The 14283-nt window shown below is 44.6% G+C and overlaps 1 non-coding gene across 1 annotated transcript; it reads right to left on the bottom strand.

Moving 5' to 3' along the window:
* Window positions 1–11576: 11576 nt before the first annotated feature.
* LOC132537242 (U6 spliceosomal RNA) lies at window positions 11577–11683 on the bottom strand. Its single transcript, XR_009548703.1, has one exon. It is a non-coding gene; the product is annotated as a U6 spliceosomal RNA (small nuclear RNA).
* Between the last annotated feature and the right edge of the window lie 2600 nt (window positions 11684–14283).

The raw sequence follows: 14283 nt of genomic DNA, 5'->3' as shown, positions 1-14283 counted from the left end.
TGACCTCTAGAAATAGAAATCCTTAGAAAAAAAAATTTACAAGTGCCTTTTCCATTGTAGTAAAGATAGTGATTATGTTAAAATGTGAATTTCTATCACTGCAAGGTTGGAACAAGAGCCCAGTCAGAAAGAATTTGGACCTACAATTTCACCCAGAATAGTGTCACTGACCACAGGGTAGGATATGAAGACCAAGATATTAAGGTAATATTGCTGAATGTGCTTAATGTATCTTTGATTTATTAAGGAATCAAATTTCGGGGCTTTGTGGTAGCACAACGGGTTAAGTGTACGTGTCACAAAGCGCAAGGACCAGTGTAAGGATCCTGGTTGGAGCCCCAGGATCCCCACCTGCAGGGGGTTGCTTCAAAGGCCGTGAAGCAGGTCTGCAGGTGTCTATCTTTCTCTCCCTCTCTCTGTCTTCCCCTACTCTGTCCATTTCTCTCTGTCCTATGTAACAATGATGACATCATTTACAACAACAATAACTACAACAACAATAAAACACAAAGGCAAGAAAAGGGAAAATAAATAAGTATAAAATTTTAAAAATGTAATTGCCTAGCAATAATTTAGTATGACCATTTAGACACATTGTTTTGTTTTGTTAGATTTATTTTTTTCTTTTCCTTCTACTTTTTTTGAATAGGAAAGAGAAATTGAGAAAGATGGAGAGAAAGAGGGAGAAAGACCTGCTTCCCTGCTTGTGCAGTGTCCCTCTTGTAGGTGTAGAGCAGGGCTTTGAACTGCCCACTTTTCTCAATTTTTGAGAACTTCCGATAGTCTTGAATACTCAGATTGTCTCCAGGCATATCACTCATCTAACTTCCTTATCTTCCACTGACCCTGCTGGGGAGCCAGCATAATGGTTCTGTATGTCAAAGGCTTCCATGCCTGAGGCTCTGAAGTGCCAGGATCAATTTTCAGCTCCACCATAACCCAGAGCTGAGCAGTGCTCTGATCTTTCTCTTTTTGTATGTCTCTCATTAAAATATAAAGAATTGGGAGTCCGCTGGTAGTGCATCTGGTTAAGTGTACGTGGTGCAAAGCACAAGGACAGGCATCAGGATCCCAGTTAGAGCCTCAGGCTCCCCACCTGCAGGGGGTTTGCTTCACAGGTGTGAAGCACATCTGCAGGTGTCTATCTTTCTCTCCCCCGTATTCCCCTCCTCTCTCCATTTCGCTCTGTTCTTTCCAACAACGGCTACAACGGTAATAACTACAGCAATAAAACAAGGGCAACAAAAGGGAATAAAGAAATATTAATAAAAATATTTTTTAAATATAAAAAGAATATATATATATTTTATGGTCCAGGCAGTGACACATCTGGTTGAGCACACATGTTACAGTGCACAGTGACCCAGGTTGAGGCCTCTGATCTCCGCCTGAGTTGGAGAAAGCTTCAAGAGTGGTGAAGCAGGGCTGCAGGTGCATATGTGTCTCTCGCCTTCTCCACTTCCCCCCTTCTAAATTTCTCTCTGCCCTTTCCAATAATAATAGTCTGTTAAAAACATATATATGTACTTTAATTTCTAATATTTAATTGTATGCTAGTCCCAAGACATATGCACAGCTATATTTATATAGCTATATAGTTGGTAAGTCAAAATATGGAAGCAACCTAAACACAGACAACTAGATAACTATGTTAGAATGGGGCATGGCTGGTGATGCACATAGCTGAGACTGCTCTTACCATACACAGGGACCTGGGTTTGAGCCCCTACTCCCCACCAGCAGGAAGGATTTTTAATGAGTGGTGAAGTAGGTTTAAAAGTCCCCCTCTCTCTCTATTTTTCTTTTTTTCTTTAATTCCCCCCCCCCATGGAATTGCTGTGGCTCAGTGCCTATGCTACAAATCCACTGCTCCTGGAGGGTATTTTTTCCTTTTTTTGACCTTGTTTTTTATCTTTGTTGTAGTTATTATTGATTTTTATTTCTGTCATTGTTGTTGGACAGGACAGAGAGAAATTGAGAGGAGCGGAAGACAGAGGGGGGAGAGAAAGATATGATTAGTGAAGTAAATGAATAAATCAATTAAAAGATTTTTCCTTTTTTTTGCCTCCAGGGTTATTTATTGCTGGGGCTCAATAAGAATCCACTTTTCCTGGTGGCCTATTTTTTCATTTTATTGGATAATACAGAAATTGAGAGGTGGGAGTCGGGCGGTAGCACAGCGGGTTAAGCGCATGTGGCTCCAAAGGCAAGGACCGGCGAAAGGATCCCGGTTTGAGCCCCGGCTCCCCACCTGCAGGGGACTTGCTTCACAGGTGGTGAAGCAGGTCTGCAGGTGTCTATCTTTCTCTCCTCTTCTCTGTCTTTCCCTCCTCTCTCCATTTCTCTCTGTCCTATCCAACAATGACATTGATAATAACTACAACAATAAAACACCAAGGGCAACAAAAGGGAATAAATAAGTAAATATAAAAAATTTAAAAAAAAGAAATTGAGAGGTGAGAGGAGGGAGAACGAAGGACACACTAGCAGACCTGCTTCGACTCTTGTGAAGCGACCCCCCTGAAGGTGGGGAGTGGGGTTTGAAACTTGATCCTTGCATGGGTCCTTGTTCTGAGTACTATGTGTGCTTAACCAGGTACACTGCCAGCCCCTTCAATATACATATTTAAAAATATTTTATTATCTTTATATATTTATTGATGGGATAGACAGCCTAAAATTGAGAAGGAATGGGGGTGATATGGAGGGAGATACCAGCAGCACAGCTTCACCACTCATGAAGCTTTCCCCCTGCAGGTGGGGAACAGGGGCTTGAACCTGAGTCCTTTAGCACTGTAACATGTGCTCTCAACTAGCCTCACCACCCAGCCTCTCCCTCAAAATATTTTTTTCAAGACAGCACTTCTTGGTGAAAAAAATAGGAGACTTCACCTCTCTGGCTAACAACACCATCAAGTGTGGTTAGAGGTGCAGAGGAGCAGGTCTGAGTTTTGTTTTTTTTCCCTGAGAACATGTAGCTGAAAACACGGAAAATGGGATAAAAAGACACTGGGAACAGGTGAGTTTGGGACAGGGGTATTGATGCCTTTACATTGTGCAATGCCTGTTTTCTACTTTCATTATTTTAATTAAGTATTTTACCTAAAACAAATTACACTGAGATGACAAAACAAATAGAAAGACCCAGCAACTATATTGTTCCCCAGATGTACAAATTAGTATATTCTTTAGTGTACTAAAGAAAACTTTTAGCAAGGCAGGTCTGAGTTTTGTGCCACAGTAAGGGCTGGTCAGGATGGATGAAATGTGTGAAGACAATTAAGCTTAATACTAAACAGCTGCTATTGAGAGAGTTTTGAACTGATATTTCAAATCCAACCATCCCAACTTAAATATTTTGACACTCACCCATCAATGTGTCTGGGGTCTCATTTTCCTTAGAAGTCAGACACATCTGATGCTGTGCAACCTTGAATAATAATTTTTAAAAAACTGGGGTTACAACCCACTTTTCACAGGATCTACTTGAAGAAAACTTGCCTTTAGCTTCCCAAAGGTTCACAAAAAATGAATCAAGTAAAAATGTAAATTCTCTTAGCTCCACAGACTTGACTACAGTTTGAGAGTAAACACTGTTGATTTCAGTAACTCTTGGACTGAGTGCATAAGAACACTATATATTTGAAACACTACTGTCAACACTGTATTTCTTCTTGCACAGTGACTGTTTCCTTGTAAATGACAGATATATATTCTAGCAAACTCAGCACTTTGTAAATCAACTTTAAATACAGATCATAGTTTCAAATACTCCCTTGCAAGGAAATATATTGTATCCACATAGCAGTTAAAGTGTTCCTTAATGTAGGGGGGAGTAGGGAAACACCTTGAAAGTGTGAGCAACATTCAAGAATAGAGACCAACTCTCAAATGACCAAAAATTAATGTTAACTAGGAAAAATGCAGAGGTAGCAATTACTAGGAAGAGGGTCCCAGGACAGGCTGGGAGTAGGGATGAGAACATCTCCTGAGACGGAGAGAGTGCCAGATTAGGTGATCATTCCAGCCAGATAGGTTCTGTATATGCTGGGACGCTGTCTCTCTGTCTCTCAGTCCCGGCCTTTGCCTCTATCTCTGTCTCCATATATATAAAATCGGGCATGTCATGAAAAATATTTAAAAAGAGAAATATAACTCTGAACATGATCTAAAGAAATGCTTCCTGAAAAGTCCGATCAAAGTATTATTCTGAGTCTATATGAGAAATAGTCTCATTATTAGTAAGGTACACCAAAGTCATTAAAGGCAAATACCAGGGGCTGGGCCGTACACAGCGGGAGACGCACACATGGCTCAAAGCACTAGGATGGGCATAAAGATCCCAGTTTGAGCCCCCACTTCCTTATGTGTGTGGGGGAGGTCGCTTCACTAGCAGTGAAGTAGGTCTGCAGGTGTCTGTCTTTCTCTCCCCCTCTCTGTCTTCCTGTCCTCTCTCAGTTTCTCTCTGTCCTGTCCAACAACAACAGGTATAGCAACAACAACAACAACAAGGGCAATGAAATGGTAAAAATAGCCTCCAGGAGCAGTGGATTCCTAGTGCTGCCACCAAGCCCAATGATAACTATGGAGGTAAAAAAAAAAAAGACTAAAACTCATAGGGTATACATGACCTTCAGAGACAAGCACATACTCAGTGCATATAGAAAGCGAAAAGAGGAGACTTGGGTGGTAGTGCAGCTGATTATGTGCCCATGGCTCAAAGTGCAAGGATGGGGGTAATGATCCAGGTTGGAGTCCCTGGCTTCCCACCTGTAGGGGAGTTGCTTCACAAGCAGTGAAGCAGGTCTGTAGGTGTCTATGTTTCTCTCCCCTCTCTGTCTTCCCTTCCTCTCCTCATTTTTTTTTCCTCCATGGTTATTGCTGTGCTCAGTGCCTGCACCATGAATCCACCGCTCCTGGAGGCCATTTTTGCCCTTTTTGTTGCCCTAGTTGTTGCAGCCTCATTGCGGTTATTATTGCCATTGTTGACATTGCTTTGTTCTTGGATAGGACAGAGAGAAATGGAGAGAGGAGGGGAAGACAGAGAGAGGGGGAGAGAAGGATAGACACCTGCAGACCTACAACACCGCCTGTGAAGCGACTCCCCTGCAGGTGGGGGGCCGGGGGCTCGAACCAGGATACTTACGCCAGTCCCTGCGCTTTGCGCCACGTGCGCTTAACCCACTGCGCCACCGCCTGACCCCCTCCTCTCCTCATTTCTGTCTGTCCTATCCAACAATGATGACATCAGTAACAACAACAACTACAACAGGGGATTTGGTTGGTAGTGCAGCAGGTTAAGCAGAAGTGCGCAAGCAGAAGGATCACCATGTGGATCCTGGCTTCAGTCCCCAGCTCCCCACCTGCAGGGGAGTCGCTTCACAGGCAGTGAAGCAGGTCTGCAGGTGTCTATCTTTCTCTCCCCCTCTCTGTCTTCCCCTCCTCTCTCCATTTCTCTCCGTCCCACCCAACAAAACAACAATAACTACAACAACAACAACAAAAAAAAGGCAACAAAACCGAATAAATAGATATTTAAAAATAAAATCTTAACAACAATAAAACAAGGGCAACAAAAGGGAATAAATAAATAATTTTTTTTAAAAAGCGGGGAAAAAGGGAACTGAGCAGTAGCGCAGCCAGTTAAGCCAAGTGGGGCAAAAACGCAAGGCCTTCTGAAGGATCACAGTTCGAGTCCCCAGCTCCCTGCTTGTAGGGCAGTTGCTTCACAGGCAGTGAGGCAGATCTACAGTTGTCTTTCTCTCCCCATCTGTCTTCCCCTCCTTTCTCAATTTTTCTCTGTCCTGTCTAACAAGGATGACATCAATACTAATAATTCCAACAACAATAAAAAAGGGCAACAAAAGAGAATATATAAAAAATAATAAAAAGAAAGGCGAAACAAACACTGAAATGCCCAGCAGCATATGGCTAGCAGGCATCTCTAGGTGATACTGACAGTCACTCCAGTGAAGATGTTGTAACTAGGGTGACACAGGGGCCTTGCTGCTGTCCTGCGGTCCACTGTGGGCTCCCCGGCCCCTAAGTACTGCACAGATGGGGGCCACTGAGCTGTGCCCAGAGCCAGCATGGATGGGCCCCGCAGTATCACCAGGACCACATGCATCTGCATGAACTGGGACCGCTGCCAGGTGGCTTCTTTGCACCATGTATGCTTAACCTGTTGTGCTACCACCAGGCCCCGAAATTTGATTCCTTAATAAATCAAAGATACAGCAAGCACATTCAGTAATATTACCTTAATATCTTGGACTTCATATCCTACCCTGTGGTCAGTGACTCTCTTCTGGGTAAAATTGTAGGTCCGAATTCTTTCTGACTGGGCTCCTGTTCCAACCTGTGCAGAGATAGAAAGGAATTCACATTTTAACACAATCACTATCTTTACTACAATGGAAAAGGCACTTGTAAATTTTCTTCTAAGGATTTCTATTTCTGAAGGTCAGACACATACAATTGACAAGAGCAAGAGTAGAAGGAACTTAATTGTTTAAGACTCTTGTTATATCAGGTTTACTTATGGAGTAAGAGTGTTTCTTTTTCTTTTGCCTCCTGCACTACAAATCCACTGCTCCTGGAGGCCACCCCCCCCCCCTTGCCCTTTGTTGTTCTTTTTGTTTATCATTGTTGCTGGATAGGACAGAGAAATTAAGGGTGGGGGGGGAGACAAGGAGTAGGAGAGAAATACAGACACCTGCAGACCTGCTTCACTGCTTGTGGAGTTACATCCCTGCAGGTGGGGAGCTCAAACCAGGATCCCAACCCCTAACCTTAAGCTTTGTGCCATGGGTGCTTAACCGCTGCACTACCACCCAGCCCCCAAGAGTGCTTCTTCAGTAGTTCCAGTTCCAATCAAAGCCAAATTATGAGTGGTCTGGGAGAAGGAGGCAGAGTGGATAAAGTACAGGATTCTCAGGCATGAGGTCCCAAGTTCAATCCCCAGTGCCACATATACCAGAGTAACGTGCAGATTCTCCCTGCTCCTCTCTCTCTCATTAATGAATAAATAAGATCTTTAGAACAAAAGAAAAATATCTCTGAAGATGGGTAGGTTGCACCATGGAAGAAATTAGAGTTTCTAAATTGTAGGTCCTGAGTCCAATCCCAAGCACTGCATATGCTAGAGCGCTGCTTCTGTGCCCCTCTACCCCTTTCTGTAGTTCATGAAATTAAAAATAATTAAAAAGCTATATTTTACCCACATCAGTCCGTTCTCCGCAAATTTACTAATGTGTTAACTCAAACTTCTTTCTCAAGCTGTTTCTATTCAGGATTTGTATCATAACTCTCTAAAGAGAAAATTGGTTTAAAGGTCATTTTTATGAAATTTTTATGGAAATTAAGATACTTTCAAGTTTTAAAATAAAACATATTATTACATAGATTTATTACGACTCCCTGTGGGTTCAGAAATAAATAGCTCTGCCAAGACCATACTGCAAAGCGCAAGGACCAGCAGAAGGATCCTGGTTCTGGCCCCAAGCTCCCCACCTGCAGGAAAGGTACTTCACAAGCAGTGAAGCAGGTCTGCAGGTATCTGTCTTTCTCTCCCCCTCTGTCTTCCCCTCCTCTCTCCATTTCTATCTGTCCTATCCAACAACAACAACATCAATAACTACAACAATGTTAAACAAGGGCAACTAAAAAGGGAAAATAAATTAATTCATTTAAAAAACCATACTCTAATATTTTCTACTTATAGAGTCTAAGGTCAAGGGGCAAGAAAGGGTTTTTCCCCCACTACATTTTTCGATATTTCCTAGATTTTGAATTACATATGTATGTAGTTTTATTCAAATGTGTAAGTTCTACTAAAGTGTATGTATCATTTAAATAAGCAAAGTATGTATACTCTTGTTCTCTTCAGATTGTATAAATATTTTGCCTCTTAAGTAAGCAAAGTATCATAATATTTTAAATTATAAAAAAATAAAGGCTGCCACTGTCTGGGAGGTTGTGCAGTGGATTAAGCTTTGGAGTTCTTAGGTGTGAGGTCTCAAGTTTGGTCTCCGGCATCAGATGTGTCAGAGTGATGCTGTCTCCTTCTTCCTCTCCCCTATTTCTCTCATTAATAAATAAATCTTTAGAAACAAAAGTAAAATCTGAATGGTGTTGAAAGAGAATGTGGAAGCTCAAAATACCCAGATTTTTTAGTTATTTGCAATAAACCTTGTAGCATTTTAGGAAAAGTGGGTTGCGTAACAGTAAGCATTATAGTAACTGTCACTAGTCACTTTGATTTAGATATCTTAGTTTTTCCTACTTTTGTCCTTTCCACTTTCCCTACCCTTGTTTTAGCCTGCAGTAGTGTAAGTGACAGTGCAAATGATATATTAATCCCTTGCCTGCGATGGTCTCAGATTGCAGAGGAGCATCAGTAGGTAGACTTGAAGCTAGGAATTCGGATTTCCCAACCATTACTTCTTAGCAAACCCCTTCTGGAACAGACACAGAGAGCCTAAACATTCAAGTTATTTCTTATTCTCAATGGAGTATATTTTCTATATGTCCTGAGATATTTTTACTTGGTCAAGAATAATGAAATAACATTTTTAATATAAAGTAACCTTTAAAAAGTCTTTTTTCTTTTTGTTTTGTAAGAGAGAAAGAAATAGAGATGGAAAGGGGAGATAGAGTGGAAAAAGAAAGTGAGACACATTAAGATAGTGTTTCACTGCTTGTGAAGCTACTGCCTGCAATTGGGGATCAAGGGCTTGAACATTGGTCCTCTCACACTATACATGTGCAATCACAAAATGACCTTTAAAAAAAGATGCATATATCAATGTATTTTAGTACAACAGTTTTATACTACATAATTCTACTATTGCCAACAGTTGTTTTCTCCTTTTAAATTTAAAATGAAAAAAATGGGGTCCGGGAGGTGATGTAACCAGTGGAGTGAACATGTTACAATTCACAAGGACTAAGGTTCAAGCCCAAGATACAACCAGCTGAGGAGAAGCTTCACAAGTGGTAAGGCAGCGCTGCAGGTATCTCTCTGTGTCTCCCCCTCTACATCTTCTGTTCCCTCTCAATTTCTATCCAGGAAATAATAAATGAATAAAATATACAGGGGGCCAGCAGTGGTGCATCTGTTTAAGCACAGAAATTTCAGTGCATAAGGAATCATGTTCAAGTCCCTGGTCCCCAGCTGCAGGGGGTAGGGGAAGCTTCACAAGTGGTAAAGCAAGGCTGCAGGTGTTTCTCTGTCTCTCTCCTTTTCTAACTCCTCCTCTCCTCCCAATTTGTCTGTCTCGGTCCAATAATAAATAAATATATTAATATATATAAAAGAAAATTGACTTTAAAAATTAAAAAAAATGAAATAGAAAAAGTGGGAGAAAGAGCATGTGAGAAACATCACAGTACCCTCCATCATGCCTGGTGCTCCCATGTTGTGTTAGGGCTCAACACCAAGTCTGCAAGCATGGTGATGTGATGTGCACTCTACTTGGGGAGCAAGCTCTGGACCCCTTTGTTTATTTATTTTTATGGATAGAGCACCACTCAGAACTTCTGTATGTTGGGGATCAAACTTGGGGCCTCCTGCCATGTGCAGTATGCAATTTACCAATAAGCTACCTCTCAGTTCAATGCTTACAATTTTGAGATAGAGACCTAAGCACAGATCTACTATCCACTGAACTTGGCTTGCTGTATCTGTGTTGCCGTTCAGTGGTGCCAGGAATCAAGCCCAGGGACTCCCATATGTAAGGCATGAGCAGAGTGACTCTTTGAACAGTTGTTAAGTGATTCTACTAAATAAATTTTATCTGCAGTGTCCTGAGAGGTGGTACAGTGAATAAGACATTGGACTCTAAAGCATGAAGTTCTCAGTTTAATCTCTGGCATTGCATATGTCACAGTGATGCTCTGGTTCTTCCCTTACTCCTTCTCATTAATAAATAAATCTTTTTTTTTCCTTTCCATTTTGTTGCCCTTGTTGTTTTATAATTATTGTGGTTATTATTATTGTTGTTATTGCTGTCATTGTTTGTGGATAGGACAGACAGAAATCGAGAGAGGAGGGGAAGATAGAGAGAGGGAGAGAAAGATAAGACATCTGCAGACCTGCTTCAGCACTTATGAATCGACCCCCTGCAGGTGGGGAGCCAGGGGATCAACCCAGGTTCCTTACACCAGTCCTTGTGATTTGCACCTCCTGCACTCAACCTCCTGCACTACCACCTGACCCCCACCTTTCTTTCTTTCTTTCATTTAAATGTATATATATATTACCTGCAGTCTTTTGGCATTTTGCTGTTGACACCTGTCTTTCTCTATAATCTTCTGGTAAAGCCTACCTCGAAGCACATGCAGAGCAATTTCTTTGTTTTTTATCTGGGAGCATTCTTGCTGGCATTCAACTACAAGCCCTGGAAAATTACCAAGACCAAAGACAGATGGAACTTCCCACAAGGCAAACTAAAACAGAACTAAGATGTTTAAGACAAGAAAACATGAATCAGGAAATTACTACAAAAGATTAAGAACATTTTAGATTTAACAGGCTTTAGAAATGATACCTAAGGGAGCCAGAAGGTAGCACAGTGGGCTAAGCCCACATGGCACAAAGAGCAAGGACCATTTAGGATCCTGGTTCAAGCCCCCTGCTCCCCACCTGCAGAGGAGTCGCTTCACAGGTAGTAAAGCAGGTCTGCAGGTGTCTCTCTGTCTCTCTATTCCTCTCTATCTCCCCCTTCTCTCTCAATTTCTCTCTGTCGCTATCCAATAACAAACAAAAAAAAAGATACATAGATTGCTTCATGGAAAACTGGGAATTGTTATGCAAGTACATACATAACATAACTTTTTTATTCATAAAAGAGAATGAGAGCATCATTATGGTACGTGCAATGCCAGGAATCAAACTCAGGACCAGAAGGCGGCTCAGGGGGTAAAGCACATGCTTTACGTAGCATGTGGCTGGGGGTCTGATCCTCCACACTGCAAGTGCACACCACAGGCAGGCAATGGGAGGGACTCCATGCATAGAGGAGCTGTGCTTTGCATGTCTCCCTCTCTTAAAGGATACAGAATGGAGACTGGCAGGGAGGCTTCTCAGCTGTCCCATGCAGGTGCAAGGTTCTGGGTGTGATTGATCCCCAGGCACAATATTTGAGAAAAAATTTTAAAAAGTCTTTGTATTACTTAAAAGATGTACAGTTAAGAGAACAATATTACCATGATTTTTTTCAAAAAAGCCAATCTGCAGCCCTGGAGGCTGGCACAATGGTTGGAGTTTGGGACTCAAGCATGAGGTCCTGAATTCTACCACCAGCATCACATGTTACAGACTGATGCTACAGTGTTTTCTCTCTCTCTTTATCTCTCTCTCTCTCTCTCTCTTTCTTCTCCCTTTCTCCCTCACTAATTAATAAATCTTTTAAAAGAGCTCCAGCATAAGTAGAAACAGGGTTCAGACAGACCTAGGATCCCACACATGCAAACCAGTCCTCTTACCACTGAACCACCTCCCAGCTTGCATTAACTGGCTCTTTAAAAGATTTTAATTATTTATATGTGTACATATATTTTATAAACTTTTTTTGAAAAATATGGTACACTTCATGAATTTGTGTGTAATCCTTGAGCAGGGGCCATGCTAATCTTATCTGTATCATGCCAATTTCAGTATATGTACTACCAAAGCTAGGACTATATTATAATCTTATTTAAAAAGTGTTAAGATATGGAGACAGTTGGAGTCGGGTGGTGGCACAGCTGGTTAAGCGCACATGGCGCAAAGCTCAAGGACCGGAGGAAAGATCGCGGTTCGTGGTTAGAGCTCCTGGCTCCCCACCTGCAGGGGAGTCCCTTTAAAGGTGGTGAAGCAGGTCTGCAGGTGTCTGTCTTTCTCTCCCCCTCTGTCTTCCCCTCCTCTCTCCATTTCTCTCTGTCCTATCCAACAACAATGACATTAATAACCACAACAATGTTAAGCAAGAAGGGAAACCAAAAGGAAAAACAAATAAAAATTTAAAAAGAGTGGATAAGAATAGAAAAGAAAAAAAAAAGAAAGGGAGACAATGAGACTTTGGTGACAACAACAAAAAAAATAAAATAACCTATTTATACTCTAGAATTGCAAAATGGCTAGGGCAGTGGATCTGTAGGCATTAAGTCCTGAATTCAATCCCCAGCATTGCATGTGCCATAGTCATGCTCTGCTTCTCTTTTTGGTATTAGTAAGTAACAATTTTTTTCTTTTTTTTAATTTCCTTTTTTTTTAAAACCACAGTTCCTGTCCGGTTCCTACCCAGCTCCAAGATTGGCTCCTGCCTGGCTCTGCCCAGCTCCTATTGCAGCTCCCACCTGCCAGTGCCCTGGCCGCCCTGTTGTGCGCAGGCGGACTGCAGTCCCCCCCAGGACTGTCCTCGCAGACACAAGAGCCCCAGGCGCCCCCCGCCCACCCCCCATGGCACAAGGAGCCCAGCCAGGCCCAGGCCTCCTGAAATGGGTAGGGGGTGGGGGGGGCGCTGGGAGTGGCCTCCCTGGACCAGCAGTTTGCAAAGTGCCAGACCCTCAGCCCAGACCCAATCCACAGCCTGGCAAACGGCTCAACAGGGGTTCCAGCCAGCCAGCATGGGGCACAGTTCTGAAATGCATGTCTCTTCCGAGAGAGACAGAGGCAGAGAAATCACTCCAGTTCTAGAAGTGTGAGGAGACCCCCCCAACCTGGACCCACACCCCGCGCCCAGGCCTTCACCTTCGTCTGGGAGCCTGGCACGCCATGTTGCCCCAGGCCAAACTCCAGGTTCAGGATTCCAAACAGCCTTCCCCCGAGGACCTCGTCGTGGGCCACACTGAGGAAGGACAGCGGGCACATTTCGGATGGGCGGGTGCGCGGAAAGTTCTCTGGGCCTGGCCACTCCCGAAGCCAAGGCAGGCTGGTGGGTTCCACCGGGGTCCCCTCCTGCCCAGGCGTTTGGGGTGGGCGGGAGGCAGTGCGCCTGGCCTCGAGCTGCCTGGGCGGGTCCTCACCCTCAGGGCGCTCGGAGCCGCAAGCATGGACATGCTGGGCGAGGCCCTGGGACCCCAGGATCCCTCTCCTGGCTGGAAGGAAAGGGAAGGCCGGCTGCCCAGACTCTCCGGTGGGGTCCCTGTGCTTGCGCTCCTGGAAGCCGAAAACAGCGGGATCTGGGGCACGCAGCCACCCTTCCAGGGTGTCCCTGTCCGGGGTGTGGGGTCTGGGGGCTCGCGCACACCTCCCCCGGGTGCGCCCCTGCCGGGGGTGCGCATGGCCCTTATCCGGGGACCGCCCTGCTCAAGGCCGCTGGGTCCTGGGGGTTGGGGGGGGGGGGGCGCAGCCACCTCTTCGGGCTGTGCCTGGCCCGGGGTATGGTGTCTGTCCAGTGGCGCTGGCGCCTCTGTGGCTGTACCCCGACTTCGCCCCTCCCCCCAACCAGCACCTTCCTGGGCGGGCACGACACCAGAGCCTTCCAGGACGGGTGGCACCTGGCACCGGGGGCCACTTACTTGGAATTGGAGGAATGGCAGTAGATGGCCCGAGCACGATGGACATGGCCGCTGCTGTCCAGCACAGCACCGTCGTGACTCCGCAGCAGTACTTCCACGCCAGGAGCCTCCGCACAGTCGTGGCCTGGCGCTCAAGTCGCGGACCCGGGCACCAGCGCTGGGACCTATGGGTGCAACGCAACTCAACGCAATGCGGCGTGGGGGTGACGTTACGCGATGCAATGCAGCGTGGGGCTGACGTGACGTGTCGCAACGCAATGCGCGTGGGTGTGACGGGACGCGACGCTACGCAAGGCGCGTGGGGGCGACGGGGCCTCAGGGCGCGGGCCGCAGGGCTCCATGGCGCTGTGCTGGACGCAGCTGGGACAAAGAGAAGAGAAGGGAAGACAGGGGGAGAGAAAGATAGACACCTGCAGACCTGCTTCACCTACTGTGAGGCCAGGCCCCTGCAGATGGGGAGCTGGGGGCTCGAACCAGGATCCTTAGGCTGTGCGACCTGCGCTAAACCCGCTGCGCTACCTCCGAACTCCCTTTTTGTTTAATGTTTTATTTATAAAAAGGAAACATTGAGTAAACCATAGGATAAGAGGGGTACAACTTCCAACAACGACGACAACAATAATAACTACAACAATAAATCAACAAGGGCAACAAAAGGGAATAAATAAATAAAATATTTTTTTTAAAAAAGAGGGGTACAACTCCACACAATTCCCACCACCAGAACTCTGTATCCCATCCCCTTCCCTGATAGCTTTCTTGTTTTTTAACCCTGGGAGT

The sequence above is a fragment of the Erinaceus europaeus genome, chromosome 2 (genome assembly GCF_950295315.1).
Source record: "Erinaceus europaeus chromosome 2, mEriEur2.1, whole genome shotgun sequence".
Classification (NCBI taxonomy): domain Eukaryota; kingdom Metazoa; phylum Chordata; class Mammalia; order Eulipotyphla; family Erinaceidae; genus Erinaceus; species Erinaceus europaeus.
Note: the sequence above shows the minus strand (reverse complement) of the source record. Positions and strands in the feature narration are given on the sequence as shown.